This window comes from Protopterus annectens, chromosome 9.part0, assembly GCF_019279795.1.
Source record: "Protopterus annectens isolate FY-2018-M chromosome 9.part0, PAN1.0, whole genome shotgun sequence".
Classification (NCBI taxonomy): Eukaryota; Metazoa; Chordata; order Ceratodontiformes; family Protopteridae; genus Protopterus; species Protopterus annectens.
Window position 1 is genome coordinate 871,533,865 of NC_056743.1, and position 15,979 is coordinate 871,549,843.

Here is a 15,979-nt window from a genome sequence, read left to right on the forward strand (position 1 = left end):
ACTCATCTAGATGACTGGGTGGGTGCTCAAAAATGTGCACCAGGATTGACTGGCATAGCCTGATGGACTGCACTCATCTAGATGACTGGGTGGGTGTTCAAAAATGTACACCAGGATTGACTGGCATAGCCCTCCTAGAAAAAGGTGGTGAAGCCTGATGGACTGCACTGACAAGATGTAAATGCTCATAAGGCTCAATGGCCATGGAATATTTATGTATCTATGATATCATTATGAAGAAGCAGTGCATCTGAACAAAAGGCTTGGGCGGCTGAGGGAACAGCAAGGTGACATAAGCTCTCGTTAAATAACCAAAGAAATTGAGTTGTGCAGTATTTATGTGTCTCTAGCTATACATTAGGATACACACCCATGTAGCAAAACTTGAACAGAAGTACAAAATACAGTCTATAGATCTGTAGCATATTATACTGAGTAATCTTATTAGAACAGAAAATGTGGAGTCACAGGCTGATATACCTCAAATGTAAAGCAGTGCACATTGTAGCTATTGTATATATGTTAGTGCATATGCTAGTGTTAGTTTGTTCCTTGACAGGACAACACAAGATGCTGCAGAAAGCTAGTATTTTAAACTGCAGTGCTGTGGAGTACACATCCATGGATATCTGTCAAATGCATAAAAGGGAAGGAAGTGGGTGTATAAGAAATCATGATATTACGAAAGTGGCAAAGACAGGGTTACATAAGAGGACAAAATAAAGGAGTGTGCAAGAAGGTGAAAGCAGGGCAACAATATTTTGTTGCGGTTAGGCTGTCATTTTTGCTCTCTCTCTCTCTATATATATATATATATATATATATATATGTGTGTGTGTGTGTGTGTGTGTGTGTGTGTGTGTGTGTGTGTATGTATATGTGTATGTATATATATATATATATATATATATATATATATATATATATATATATATATATATGGATCACCTTCAGATGCCCGAAATCGCGTTTCACCGACACCAAAAGACCGACAACAAAAAATACCGACAACGCAAAACACCGAAAACCATTACACCAACACACCACACGTAAACAACACAGTACACTACATAACATATCCACTATCCCTAACCCAAACCCTAACCCTAAGGTCCGACACTACCGCACACTTACCCTACCTGCACCCTAACCCTAACTCACTTACCCACCCCTAACCCCAAGGTCCGACACTACCGCACACTCACCCTACCTGCACCCTAACCCTAACTCACTTACCCACCCCTAACCCCAAGGTCCGACACTACCGCACACTCACCCTACCTGCACCCTAACCCTAACTCACTTACCCACCCCTAACCCCAAGGTCCGACACTACCGCACACTCACCCTACCTGCACCCTAACCCTAACTCACTTAACCCACCCCTAAACCCACAGTCCCTCACTATCGCACACTTACCTGTCCGCTCCCTAACACTAAATCCCTCACTCTATCGCACACTTACCGGGTCCGTCGGGTTCTCACCTTGTCGGTCATCTGCGTTGTCGGTGTTTTCGTCCCGTCGGATTCCGTGTCGGCGAAACGTGTTGTCGGGCATCTGAAGGTGACCCATATATATATATATATATATATATATATGGGTTCACTACTAAATCTCAAATTAAGGAATCTTGAGACTCTGAAACCCGAAGACCAGAATCTCGAGATTCTGTAATATCGAAAGTAAAAAAAAAAGTAAAAAGAAACAAAAAACATTTAGAAAGGTATATGCAGGGGGGCAAGCCCCCCTGCACCCCCCATACCCCCTGCACTTAAAAATACCAACTCCAAGATCACACTACAGTGAGTGAATGGCAAAATTTCTGTTCCACTCTGCATGGCACTATTTTACCGTTCACTCCACTGTGGTGCGATCTCAGAGTTGTATATTTAAGTTGCAGTGGGTGTGGGGGTGCAGGGGGGCTTGCCCCCCTGCATATGCTTTAAAAATGTTGTTTATTTACATTCAATATTAGAAAATCTGAAGATTCTGGTCTTCGGGTTTCAGAGTCTCAACATTCCGTAATTTATATATATATATATATATATATATATGTATATATATATATATATATATATATTACACCCTCTAGAGTTGCTATTTCACTGTAGCTTCCAAACAGGCTTTATGCCTCATGAATGGAGAACAGCAACAGTCATCCCTCTGCACAAAAGCAGGCAATCTACAGACCCTGGAAACTACCGACCCGTAAGTCTCACTAGTCTCATATGCAAAGTCATAGAAATAATTATCATGGAAATTAGCAGTAATGACACAGGAAACCTACAGAAAATGGACCCAATCCATTTTTGTTTCATCAAGGGTAGGTCTTGCCTATTCAACCTGGTGGACTTCTTTCAAAAGTTCACAAAAGCAATGGATGAGGGCAAAATGGTTTACAATGCCTACCTTGACCTGGCCAAGGCATTTGACACAATCCCCCACTTAGGCATTGTTGACAGATTTAAGAGGTTAGGTACAAACCCTTATGTAAGCCAGTGGAGAGCCAGGTGGCTCACAGACAGGACCCAGGAAGTTAGAATTGGGGAGTCCACCTTTACAAAGAGATTAGTCACAAGCGGAGTCCCTTAGGGATCGGTCCTGGGACCCATACCTTTTTGGCATTTACCTCTCTGAAGTCAAGGCCAATGTCAATAGCTTCTGGCTGACTAAATTTGCAGATGATCACAAATTAGCAGTTGTCACTGAATCAATCATTGACCAATACAAATGCTCTCCAGGAATGGCTGGCACAGACAAATAAACTGGAGCCAGAGCCATGGACTAAAACTAAATGCCAACAAATGCATAATAGTATCCTTTGGGAAGTCATCCACCCCTAGTAACTATCATATTGACAATACAACTCTAAGAGTTGACACAGTAGTCAGGGACTTTGGTGGGACACAAACAGTAATCTAGCCTTTGAGCATCATGTGTCTACAGTAGTGAGGAACTATTTTTATGTTGTGCAACTTATAAACAAAGGTATGGCATCTAGTGCAAGAAAGTCGTTGTTCCACTGTATTTGTCATTCATCAGACCTATCATTGAGTGCAATGCCTCCTTTGGTATGCACCTAACCAGACATATCTGACAATTGGAACGTCCACAGAGGTTCCTCACTAACAGAATACAGGGCGTAAGTAATATGTCCTATGCAGACCACCTCAAGGCTCTATCCCTGTGTTCTGTCTTCTACAGGCTGTTGAGGGGACATCTACTTGTGGCATACAAGGCATTGCCAGACCACACTCTAATGGACCTCATGCATATCCACAAAACAAACAGCACTAAAATTACCCATTACGAAGACTTAAACCTTGCCTGTGATATAAATAGATCCTGCTGGACAGACAGGTATGTATCCCAGAGACTGCCCCTTCTCTGGAAAAGGCTCCCCATCCATGTGAAGCAGAGCTCCTCCCTAACCTAATTCAATGTGGACAATTGGATGGGGAACAGGAAATTCATCCCTGGCTTGGCACCTACTGTATGTCTCTAATGGACATAGGCAGCCTGTAAATGGTTCATCTCTCAGCCTCCTGCTTGTAAATGTTTCCCCTCCCAAGCCCCTGCTTACATTTATCAAGGGTACCAGAACTTGTCAGAGATTTGGGATGCATGGCTAAGCTTAAAAAGGCCCTTGTGGTTGTTACCCTAGTAAACAGCTATGAACCTATGAACCTATATGGTCAGAAAGGAATATGAAGTTCAAAATGGAAAGCAAGGTGGAAAAGAGGGGATAGGACAGTGTCCATGGAGGGGAAGATGGACCCACAAAGAACAGAACAGACAAATAATGGTGGATGTGCACACATAAGAATGGGGAGACATGGGCCGAATGGAGAGAAACAGAGGTGAACAAATGGTGATAGGGAGGGCTGTACAATGTAAAGGGCATGGGGTGTGACACAAAGGGAAGAGAATATGGACACACACACACACACACACACACACACACACACACACACACACACACACACACACACACACACACACACACACACATGGATAGGGCAGGGTATGAACAACAACTGGCACTGCAGCACAGAGAAATATTACAGTGATCCATAATTGTGACAGATCAGGGTGGTCTGTGGTATGGGCCACATCCTCCTCTGGTGGCTCAATGGTAGAGGATGGCTGGGTCAGTGACTCTGTTATCTGCTCCAGAAGGCTCTGTACCACCTACTCTAGTTGTGGTTGGCCCATGTCTGGGCTACTTTCCTGCGAGGACCAGGACCACCTCCAGCTAGGACATCCCAGCTTCATTTCTCTCATGCTTTCCAACAACAGCCTCAGCAGGGCAAGACACAGTGGAGGTACCTCATGATCAAATCTGTCATCCAGTCCTGCAGTCAGGATACATAATGGGATGTTTTCCATAAATGAATCTATCCTGACATTGGATGGAATGCATTTAAAGCACACATTAGTAGTTTTGACTGGAGCTAACCACAGCTGCCCACAAGCCTCACCTGCCTCTTACAGAAAGTGGCATAATTATTAATAGGTTGTGCTTGAGCTGAAAGAGAAGAGGTGCATCAGACAACTGTCATAAGTGTAAGGAAATATGCCAGAACAACAGATACACGTTAATGTCTCATGCATATATCTCCTTAACTGCATAGCAATCAGCAGGCAAGCAGGTGTCCTCTGCACATATATCAACTCAGAAAATGGCACAGATACTCACAGGGACATACCAAGTGGTGTACATGCACCATGAGATGGAATGTTTCATAACAGCTAAGAGGATGACCATATGGGGGTCACTCGAGCAGCAAGCTAACAGAGACAGAGGAGTTTTTAGTATCCCTACAAGAGCAGTATGGTTCTGGGATTTGTCACTAGAGAAGCAGACAGTGGTCTGAAGTTGGACCCACCTCCCACACATCTCAATAGACAATATGCCAGGTTAATACCATATTTAGCAGATTTCAGTACACCAGCACTGCACATATAAAACATAAGCTGACCGCAGCATATGTAGCTTGTATTTTGTTATAGAAACATGAGGTATGCAGCCACACCAGGTTACAGCAGAGGTAGGAAGGGATGGTATGATACATTTTATGTAGTTGCTTTTAGCATGCATGCATGCATGCCACACAGGCATAGTTTTAGCATGTATACATGCTACATAGGCATAGTTTTTAGCACAGGTGTTCATGCTTGCTTTTTTTAATTTCTCCAAATTTTTTGGATTTCTTATACCATGACGGGAATGGACCCCATTCCCAAGTCAATGTACGATTAAAGCCTATGAAATTAGTATTGTTTCAATCTTTGATGTCAGCCAAAAGTGCTCTTCGCAGCACCCACAATATGCCCAATAATGACTCCTTCTGCAATTCGTATGTAGTTACATGTATTGGTAACAAATCTAAATATGATTGTAGATTCTTTTTTTTAGAAGACCTGTTGCTCCTACTAACATTGGAACTGTCAGGGTATCTTTCTTTCACAATGTTCTCGTTTCTGCCTGCAAATCTTGATATTTTCTGACTTCATGTCTCTCTCTACGCAAGACACTGTAGTCACTGGGTGTAGCGATTTCAATGATCAATGCTACTTTTGTTTTCTTTTCACGGACCCCTATATCTGGTTTTTGGGTAGCTATCTTTTGAACTGTTGGTAATGAAACATCATAGAAAATAATGAAGTCTACGGGGATCACACAATGTAGACCATCATTTTCTGTGATGCTTTGTGACTCATGTTTCCAGTGTTTTTCAGCTACTTCAATACCATAATGTTTACACAATCCCCATTGCAACAGTCTTGCCACATTATTATGCCTTCAGTATACAGTTCGTCTGCCATTAGTATGTCACAACCAGCAACGAGGTGTGCGACTGTTTTCAATTCGATTTTACAAAACCTACAATTGTCTGTTTCCCCCACATGTTCAATGGACTTTGTAAACCAAAGTGTATGTAGCCCACTATCTTGGGCCGCTAATATTAACCTTTCATCTCTTGGTTTGAATTTGCCTCTCCTTAACCATTCCTGCATATGTTCCTGATCAACATGAGGTTCTTCCAGAAATTTTCTATACTTGCAACTATATTTATGCATTTTCCACATTTCTTACTTTCTCATCTGGTCCTTCACCTTATATTCTTTCTTTTGATTTTTGGCACATTCACTTGCTGCCTGATTTTTATCTACTTCTGGTTTGATTTCCATTCCTGATTGATGCCGATATGCATCTGCTAGATTAAGTAGAGAAGTCATCTTAAATTTATTCTCCTCATGTTTCAAAACTTTCACTACGTTTGTGTCTTGTGAGGTAAGCAGATATGTGTGGACTCCCATAATTGCAGATCTATACATGTAATCACTTTCAAGGAGGCCCATCCCTCCTTTGGAATGGGGAATATCTAATCTTGGTATGTACTGATTTTTATAAATCATTTGGTGAGCATGAAGCATCCTTCTTGTTTTCCTATCTAACCTGTCCAACACGTTTTGGGGCCATTCAGTCAATCACTCCAAAACTGTAAGTTAGGACAGGAAGAGCAAGGATTTTGTTCCTAGATGTTTTCAGGATTAATTTAAGTCTTCTAAAGTATTCCTTACTAAGTTTTATTCACATTTGTTCATGTTTTATTGTTGATCATTCATCAATACCCAAATATTTACATACCACCTCTTGCTCAAGTTCTTTTATATCACATTCTTGTCCCAAACTGATGTTTTTTTGGTGCTGCAGTTTTCCTGCTTTAAAGGTTGCTTTTGCACATTTATCAAGACAAAATGACATTTTTATATCATCTGAAAAAGTTTTAACAACTTGCAGTTGTGCTTTCAGTTCCTCATCTGATGAGCTATACAGTTTTATATCATCGACAAAGAGAAGATGAGAATTCTTTACACTTTGTTGTTTTCTAGGAGCCAAATTATAGCCATGGCCTAAGCTGTTAATTAGACAGCTTAATGGGTCAAGGGCAAGACAGAATAACAGCGGTGACAGGGAGTCATCATGGAATATCCCCCATTTGAATTTTTATCCCTGGAATAATAATTTGTCCTTTATCATAGCTTAACTGCAAATTGGTTTCCCACTGTTTCATGGTCTCTGTGATGTTGTTTATCAGTGTAGGGTGTATCTTATATGTTTTTAAGCACTCTTTTATCCATGAATGTGGGATACTATCAAATGCTTTTTTATAATCAGTCCATGGCATACTTAGATTCTTCCCCTTTTTACAGTTCTCCACTATGACTTTATTTAAAAACAAATGATCCTTTGCTCCATATGACTTTCTTTTATTGCCCTTTTGTTCTACTGCCATAATTGAGTTTTCTTCTAAATGATTATAAACTCTGTCGGCATCAGTTTCAGTGTATAGTTTATACATCATTGGAAGGCATGTTATTCGTCTGTCATTTTTAGGGTAGCTTGCAGGTTCACTTTTAAGTACTAGCATTGTTGTTCCTGTTGTTAGCCAGGTTGGTGTCTGTTCAGGGTGCATGCATAAATAATTATTACTCATAGCTAAATCTTTGTGCAAAGATGTTAATACTTTTAACTAGAATTTAGGTACTGCATCTGGGCTTGGGGTTTTCCATTTGGAAGCTTTTCTTAACTTTGTTTCAGTCTCTCAGGCTGTTACTTTATCCCATTTCATATCCTGTACTTTTAAACTTCTTATTCTTTCTTTTACTTTTTCTATCCATTTAGCATCTTTATATTCCACTAGATCTTCGTAAATACTTCTCCAAAATGTATCTATTTCTTCTTTTTTTGGTGATCTTTCAATTCCTTTTACCTTGTTTCCCATTCTCCATAAAACGTTTTTGGGTCATCAATAAATCACTTATTTTGTATTTTTTCCTTTATATTTATCTGTATATCTTCTAAGTTTTTCTGCCTGCGCTGAGAATTCTAGCTTGTTAATTTGCGATAGTGCACGATAGATTCTGATCTGTTCTAATACAGCACATTGCTTTTATTACATCTATCTTTCTTAGTATTTTTGTTGATCTGTTCCCTCTTCCATATTCTTCTAATAGTGACACTTCTTGTCTTAATTGCTTTATAGTTTTCCCTATTCGATACTTCCATGATGGTATTCAATTTTACCCCTTCCTTTCCCTCACTACCCTGTGTTCTTGTAGTACGACTTTATCAGTTATTAATTTAGCTGCACAGTAATATATCCTGATTACTTCTGTTATATTGCATGGATCTCTATGGACAGTTCTAATTACTGTGTTCATTTGTTTTATCAAACTTCTGACTTTTTGGGTTTTATTGACCTTCTGCAGTCTAGTTCTTTCATTGATCTTAATATGTCCATCTATCTCTATTAAACCAAGAAACTCTTAGCTTGTTTTCTTCTAAATTGAAGGCATGGTTTTTATTTTCCATTTTCTGCGGGCATTCTACAGAAAGTTCTATAGCATCTTCCTGTGGCACATTCTCTTCAATTTCATCATGTGCCATCTGTTGGTCTGTCTTCTTGTTTTCCTATCTAATCTATCCAACACGTTTTGGGGCCACTCAATCACTCCAAAACTGTAAATTAGTTCAGGAAGAGCAAATTGGTTTAGAGTTTGGATTTTGTTCCTAGATGTCAACGCTTTTGTTTTCAGGATTAATTTAAGTCTTCTAAAATATTCCTTACCAAGTTTTATTCACATTTATTCATGTTTTATTGTTGATTCTTCATCAGTTCCCAAATATTTATATACTCTCTCTTGCTCTAGTTCTTTTAGGTCACATTCTTGTCCCAAACTGATGTTTTTTTTGGTGCTGCAATTTTCCTGCTTTGAAGGTTGCTTTGGACATTTATCAAGACCAAATGACATTCTTATATCATCTGAAAAGGTTTTGACAACTTGCAGTTGTGCTTTCAGTTCCTCATCTGATGAGCTATACAGTTTCAAATCGAAAAAGAGAAGATGAGAAGTCTTTACACTTTGTTGTTTTCTAGGGGCCAAATTCTAGCCATGGCCTAATCAGTTAAGTAGACAGCTTAATGGGTAAGGACAAGGCAGAATAGCAGCAGTGACAGAGAGTCATCCTGGAATATCCCCCTTTGTATTTTTATCCCTGGAATAATAATTTGTCCTTTATCATGGCTTAATTGCAAAGTGGTCTGCTACTGTTTCATGGTCACTGTAACATATTTGCTCAGTGTAGGATGTATCTTGTATATCTTTAAGCACTCTTTTATCCACGAATGTGGGATACTATCAAATGCGTTTTTGTAGTCAGTCCCTGCCATATGTAAATACTTCCTTTTTTACAGTTCTCCACTATGACTTTAACAAGAAATGATCCTTTGTTCCATATGACTTTCTTTTATTGCCCTTTTGTTCTATTGCCATGATTGAGTTTTCTTCTAAATGATTGTAAACTCTGTCGACATCAATTCCAGTGTATAGTTTATACTTCATCGGAAGGCAAGTTATTGGTCTATAATTTTTAGGGAAGCTTGCAGATTCACTCTTAAGTAGGAGCATTGTTTTTCCAGTTGTTAGCCAGGTTAGTGTATGTTTGGGGTGTGCATATAAATAGTTCTAACTCATGGCTAAATCTTCATACAAAGATGTTAATACTTTTAACCAGAAGCTAGGTACTGCATCTGGGCCTGGTGTTTTGCAATTAGAAGCTTTTCTTAACTTTGTTTCAATCTCCCTGGCTATTACTTCATCCCATTTCATATCCTGTACCTTTAAACTTCTTATACTTTCTTTTACTTCTCTAACCATTTAGCATCTTTGTTATGTTCCACAGGATCTTCATCTTCATAAATACTTCTCCAAAATGTATCTATTTCTTATTTTTCGGGTGGTCTTTCAATTCCTTTTACCTTGTTTCCCAATTCTCTATAAAACTTTTTGGGGTCATCATTAAATTGCTTATTTTGTACTTTCCCTTTATATTTATCTGCGTAACTTCTAAGTTTTTCTACCTGTGCTGATATTTTTAGTTTGTTATTTGCGATAGTACATGATAGATTATGATCCATTATAATATTGCACATTGCTTTTATCATATCTTTGAGTATTTTGTTGATCTGTTCTCTCTTCTATATTCCTCTAATAGTGACACTTCTTGTCTTAGTTGCTTTATAGGTTTCTCTATTCGATACTTCCATGATGGTATTTGAGTTCTCCCCTTTCTCTGTCTCACTACCCTGTGTTCTTGTGATAGAACTTAATCATTTATTAATTTAGCTGCACAGTAATAAATTCAGTTTACTTCTGTTATATAACTGAACACAGGGACCAATAGCGGTACAACTTTCGCCACAGGAATAACAAATATGCCACAGGATTCAAAATTTATTTACGTGAAGCGATGAAGTCTGCTTTTGGAGCAGACGAAAAGCGCTTCACGTAAATAAATTTTGAATCCTGTGGCATATTTGTTATTCCTGTGGCGAAAGTTGTACCGCTCTTGGTCCCTGTGTTCAGTTTTCTAAGTTTGTGTTCCTCAAGGATTATTACTTCTGTTATATCACATGGATCTCTATGGACATTCCTAATCACTGTGTTCATTTGTTTTATCAAACGTCTGACTTTTGGGGTTTTATTGACCTTCTGCAGTCTATTTCTTTCATTGATCTTAATATGTCTACCTATCTCTATTAAGTCAAACAACTCTTCCCTTAACTTGTTTTCTTCTGAACGGACGGCACATTTTTTGTTTTCCATTCCCTGCGGGCATTATAGAGAAAGTTCTATTGCATCTTCCCGTGGCACATTCTTTTCAGTTTCATCCTGTGCCATTCATTGCTGTGTCATATGGGAACTCACTGGGCTATCAACTTTTATTAACTGCATCAGAGTTTCCAAGTTTCCTGTTCCTTCCCTTGTTGTCCATCTTCACATGAACATTTATACTGGTTTCCTGTGGAAGACTCCGAAATATCTTCATATGGCAACTGACCATTTGCTTCCCATACCACTGGTTTCCCTTGACTGCGGTGGTGGTGCTGTGGTAGCGTTGTCGCCTCACAGTAAGACGTTGTCCTGTTTGATTCTCAGCCAGAGCATCTTCTGTGTGGAGACGTGCATGAATGGGCGTAGACTGGAGTTCCGCTGTGGCGACCTCTAACTGGGAAAAGCCGAAAGACACAACAACCACTGGTTTCCCTTAATTTGGAGGTCTGTTGCTCTGTCCTGTTGTGGTGTTTCTTTATTAGATTTTCTACACTGAATCCTTCACTTTGGAGGTACACCATAACCTCAGTTTCTATTTCTTTAACTCCTCCATTATTAATCTCCTTTTTCTCTTTGTCTTCTTACTTTTTGTATTGTAGAGTTTTCCATGTCCAGATTCCTTTGCCTATATTTCTCTTTAAATATCTTTCGTGCTGGTCTTTTTTTATTGATTGGTTTTGCTTTCTCCTTTGCATGGATATCACACCATATTAAATCTCTTTTTTTCCCCATGTCCATATTTCTTCCTCAGATGTCCTTCCTGTTTCTCCTTACTTTGGGGACTTGTTCCATCATGCTGTGATGTGACCTGTGTTAAAAGTTCTACATCAAATCCTGCAATTCGCAGGCACTCCATAACTTCAACTTCTATTTTTTAACTTCTGCTTTACTAATCTTTTCTACATTCCCTCTTCGTGATATTATTTTTTATTTTGAAATTTTCCATGTCTGGATGCCTTTGCCTGTATTTCTCTTCGAATATCTTTGGGGAAACTTTCTTTATGTTGATTAATTTGGCTTTCACCTTTAGATAAATATTACACCATATCAAATCTCTCTCTTTCCTATGTCCATATTTCTTTTTTATACCTTTCAAAGATCTCTAAGGTTTTGCTGTTTATATTTTCACACTTCCTTAGATGCTTCTTTTTCCAAACAGATCAAAGTTTCTTGGTCTATATAATGTTTTTCACAAATCTCTTGTATTAATGACCACAAAAAAAGATTTTTTTGAGGCTTCTGACAGTTTTTCTTGTGGAAGTATTTTTCTTTCCTATAATTTCTCTCTTAATCTTTTTGTATATCCTGTGTCTGGAAATTCTGTTTTTTTTTGCATAATAGTAACAATGCATAATTTCTTTCTAATCCTCAATAGTCCACTCTATCATCTTTATGGCTCTTCTTTGGCCTATTAGTTTTTGTAATTTTTGTGGACTGGGGGGGCATCTTCCCCCTGGGCTTGGCCTGGCCCCCATTGTGGGAATCTTTACATATTGTGAGGATTCTGCACAGTCATCTTTGCCAGTCCTGGCACCAGTGTGCCTACCAGGATTGGGCACTTTCTTATCCTGGGTCTTGTGCACCCAGCTACCTTTTTTAATTTTTGACCTACTTATGTGCATGATTTATGCTACATAAAATATAGTCTAAATATCAGTGTCGTCTTGGTGAGATTTTGTAGAAAACAGGGTCTACCTCATGAAGGTACTCACAAAAACTTGAGGATTAATTTAATTTCAGCACTACTACTACTCTCCTTTGCTTGCTGAATTTTCATCTCTCCATTCAGACCCCTTGCTTGCTTCAGTGTGTCTTTTGTCATGTACTCACAGGGCACAGCCCTGCTGTGGTACACATGTAGAAGTTGGGGCAGAGCAACAGGCTGATACTGGCAATTGCTCAAAGCTGACAGTGATGAAGAGACAGCAAAACCACAGTCACAGTCTGATGACACAGGGGAACTGGCTGGGTATCCACCCAAAGTATAGGGTGAAGGTGTAGCCCCACTCATAGATGAACATAATGCTGTACCGTCTGGGCACTTATAATACGAAGTGGGTGAGGGCTCCCCCAGTGGCCACAAATGCCATTAATGTACCCCTGTGACTGTAGTAGCAAATGAGTGCTACCCGATGCCAACAGTCATCACAGTTGCCCTCCTGACATATAAGGGCGGCACTCAGGATCAATCAGCACATGTGCTGTACTGTCATTCCTGGCACGTTATGCTACAACTCAGTCAAGCATGAAACTGCCTGCTGTTCTGCATGGCATTTGTGAGGATGTGGAATCCAGGGACCGATTAGTCTTTGAGTTTTATTGTGGTACAAATAATTTCCATATTCACCTTCAGCTAGAGTATTACTAGTGTCACAATCACTGCACATGCTGGAATACTGTTTGTGCTCAGGGTAGGGTACATAACAAGGGTGCCTGTGTAGATGGTCTTTTGCAGGGTATACAATCCTCACCTATATGTGGAAGTATATGTCACTCTGACATACTTTTCATTGATATCCATGACACCCAGCCTACACTAGCAGAACACTTCCAAAGTATATTTCATCCAAATCATGGTCTAGTAGTTGCCTACCATCCCTGATAGGAGGGACCCTGGATCCATGGCCACAGGTCGTGGTCTTGTAGTGGCACCCCAACCCACTTGTTTTTGACAGAGTATGTAATCTCAAAGCTCTTATCTCCACCTCCTGTGACATGCCCCATCCACCCACAGTATGTAGATAGACATGTTGCATGTGTCCATAGCAATCTGTATACACAACTGTGTCCCTCCTGACCCTCTATCCTATGAGGTGTATGTGGGAATGTATTATGCACAGTACAACTTCAACAAGCATAACCTGATATTAACACTGCATGCATGAGGTTTTTATGTGTAAAACTGCAATGTCACTCTGTGCTACATGTGGCCCATAGGTCTGCCCGGTACTGTACTGTACTGATCACTGTCTCTGGAGTGGTAGCGTGGATACTGGTTTCTCACTGTTCCATCACAATGCCTCTCACCTGTTCAGATTTTTAAAGAATGTCCATTTTTTTCCTCATATTTTTGGTCTGCTCCTCATAAAATGTGCGTAAAAGTTTAGTGCTAGTGCAGAGGTCTAATGTTCTTTGTGGCAGGTTCAAAGGTACAGGGCTTGAATCTTCTTTGTTTTCCCAACCCACATTGTCATTCTTTGTGGGAGGTTAGCATAATGGTTAAGGTATTTACCTTACAATCATAAGGTGCAGGGTTTGATTCTCACATAGGGTAATTGGCTAGGCTTAAAATGGCTCACAAGGGCAGTTAGCCTAGTACTAATCTATGAACCTATGAAAATCACTGAGGAATGAAGTCAGTAAATAATGCCATACATTTGAGTTTTTTCAGGAAATGAATGCCAACACAAATCCTGCTATTATAACACATTTTGTAAGTTTATAAGAGCAATATTTAAAATCTATACCTATTTTTGGGCCATTGTCCCCCCCATTATTTTAGGCTTTGTCCAGATTTTTATTGATAAGAGGTTGAGAGATATGTTCAACACACTCTTGTCAAATGCTGGGATTGATGAACCTTCCCTGATGGTTACGAGGGTGTACTGTTCAGCAGTAACAGTGTGTCCAGGGCTGCCCAGCCTGTTTCTTTACCAGCATATTATGTATAATAAAACATGCAAAGAACATTGTGCAGCTTAATGGAGCCCAAACATGTCAAGGCAGCAGAAGTGTGCTTTGAGAAAGCTGAACAAATGCTCTCCAATATTGCAAGTTTGTGTATGTGCGGTGCTATACTGCAGTTTGACCATGCATCATAAGCTAAGGTTCTAGCAGGTAGCCAGCTTCATCTGCAACAGAGTATTAACATGTGGGTAGGTGGTTATGTTCCCAAGAGAATCACAGACTACCTGGCAGTTCATGCAATGGTAGCTCCTCCTGTTTGTTCATTTATTTCTATTTGTTAACTGGGTAGGTGGACTGGTCTATTGACTCTTTTCAGCTACAACCCAGGATCAAGATGAGCACTTAATACATACATTGAGCTCTGACAAATTAATAGATGTGCAAAAGACCATCTGCTTTTTACAGTTAGATAGACATTTACAACTGAACAAAGAAGAATGCAGCAATACATTTATACAGTTTTGCAAACCATTCAAGAGTTGAGCTTAAAACCACAGCGCAATCTATTGTGCCATTTGTTAGCAATGTAACTTATGTACAGTATTTACATTTGTTGTTGCAGTATGGTGCTGCTGTTTCCTAGGTAAGGACTAAGCTAACTGACCTTGTGGGCCATTTTTAGTGTGACTAAAACCCGATGTCTTTTCTCTGTGAGGTAAACCATTATGCCAGCCCTCAGCTGTAGAATTGTATACAAGGGAAGGCTAACCATTGTCCTCATAGCACTTGTAGCTTGCTTCATTCCTAAGGTGCTTGAGTAAAGATTCTTTAAATTCATTCACTGCAGAAAGAATTTGTATTTCTTCTAGGTGATGATTACATGTAGCAGGCCCGATATGTGTGAATGTGTTTTCTCCATTTCTAGTTTTAAATGGGGGCCTGAACAGTGTAATATTGTCTTTCCTGGCTACTACTCAATGTTTGTTCCCTAAATGGCAGTTTAGATCGTAAAGGTGGGCAGTAACCTAGTTTTAATATTTTAAATAGTAAGCATCTGGAACAGAAAAGATGCCCTATCAGTAACAGGAAGCCATTGGAATTAATTAATAAGGTTGCATTGATAAGTGTGGAAATCAATAATAAGGCACATTTGAAAATCTTACTTTCAGTAATCTGGATCCTTTGTGTATTTTATGCTGAGTGTAGTGCAGGTAAGAGTAAGCTGTACTCAAGTTAGGTAAAAGAACATTTCTGGCAATAGACGTCATTGGCTGAAGAAGATATGAGATAAGAGATTTTATAACAAAGCTTGAAATGAGATACATTGTTTGTTATATTATCTGTATCAGTAGTGAATGAAAGTGAAGGATCAGTTATCATACCGAGGCATTTCTGTTCTGTGATGTATGGGATAAGACTGTCATCAATGTCTGTAAGTTTGATATCAGAAAAGTGAGACAATTTCTGGGAAGAAGAAAATAGCATTACATTTATTATACAATGACTGGCCATTAACATTTCAAAATGACCACGCTGATTCGTCAGCCCAGTCGTTGTAAATTGAGCAGATACTAATGGAAAAAAGTCTGGATGTCCAAACTTTCTTCTGTTAATATATGCTAAGGAAACTCTTCTTTTTTTATTTTAAAAAAAATAAATAAACTT

General features: G+C 39.3%; 1 pseudogene; it reads left to right on the plus strand.

The window, feature by feature from the left end:
• The first annotated feature begins 5,018 nt into the window (after positions 1 to 5,018).
• LOC122810603 overlaps positions 5,019 to 15,979 on the plus strand; it is a 72,341-nt pseudogene continuing 61,380 nt past the window's right edge.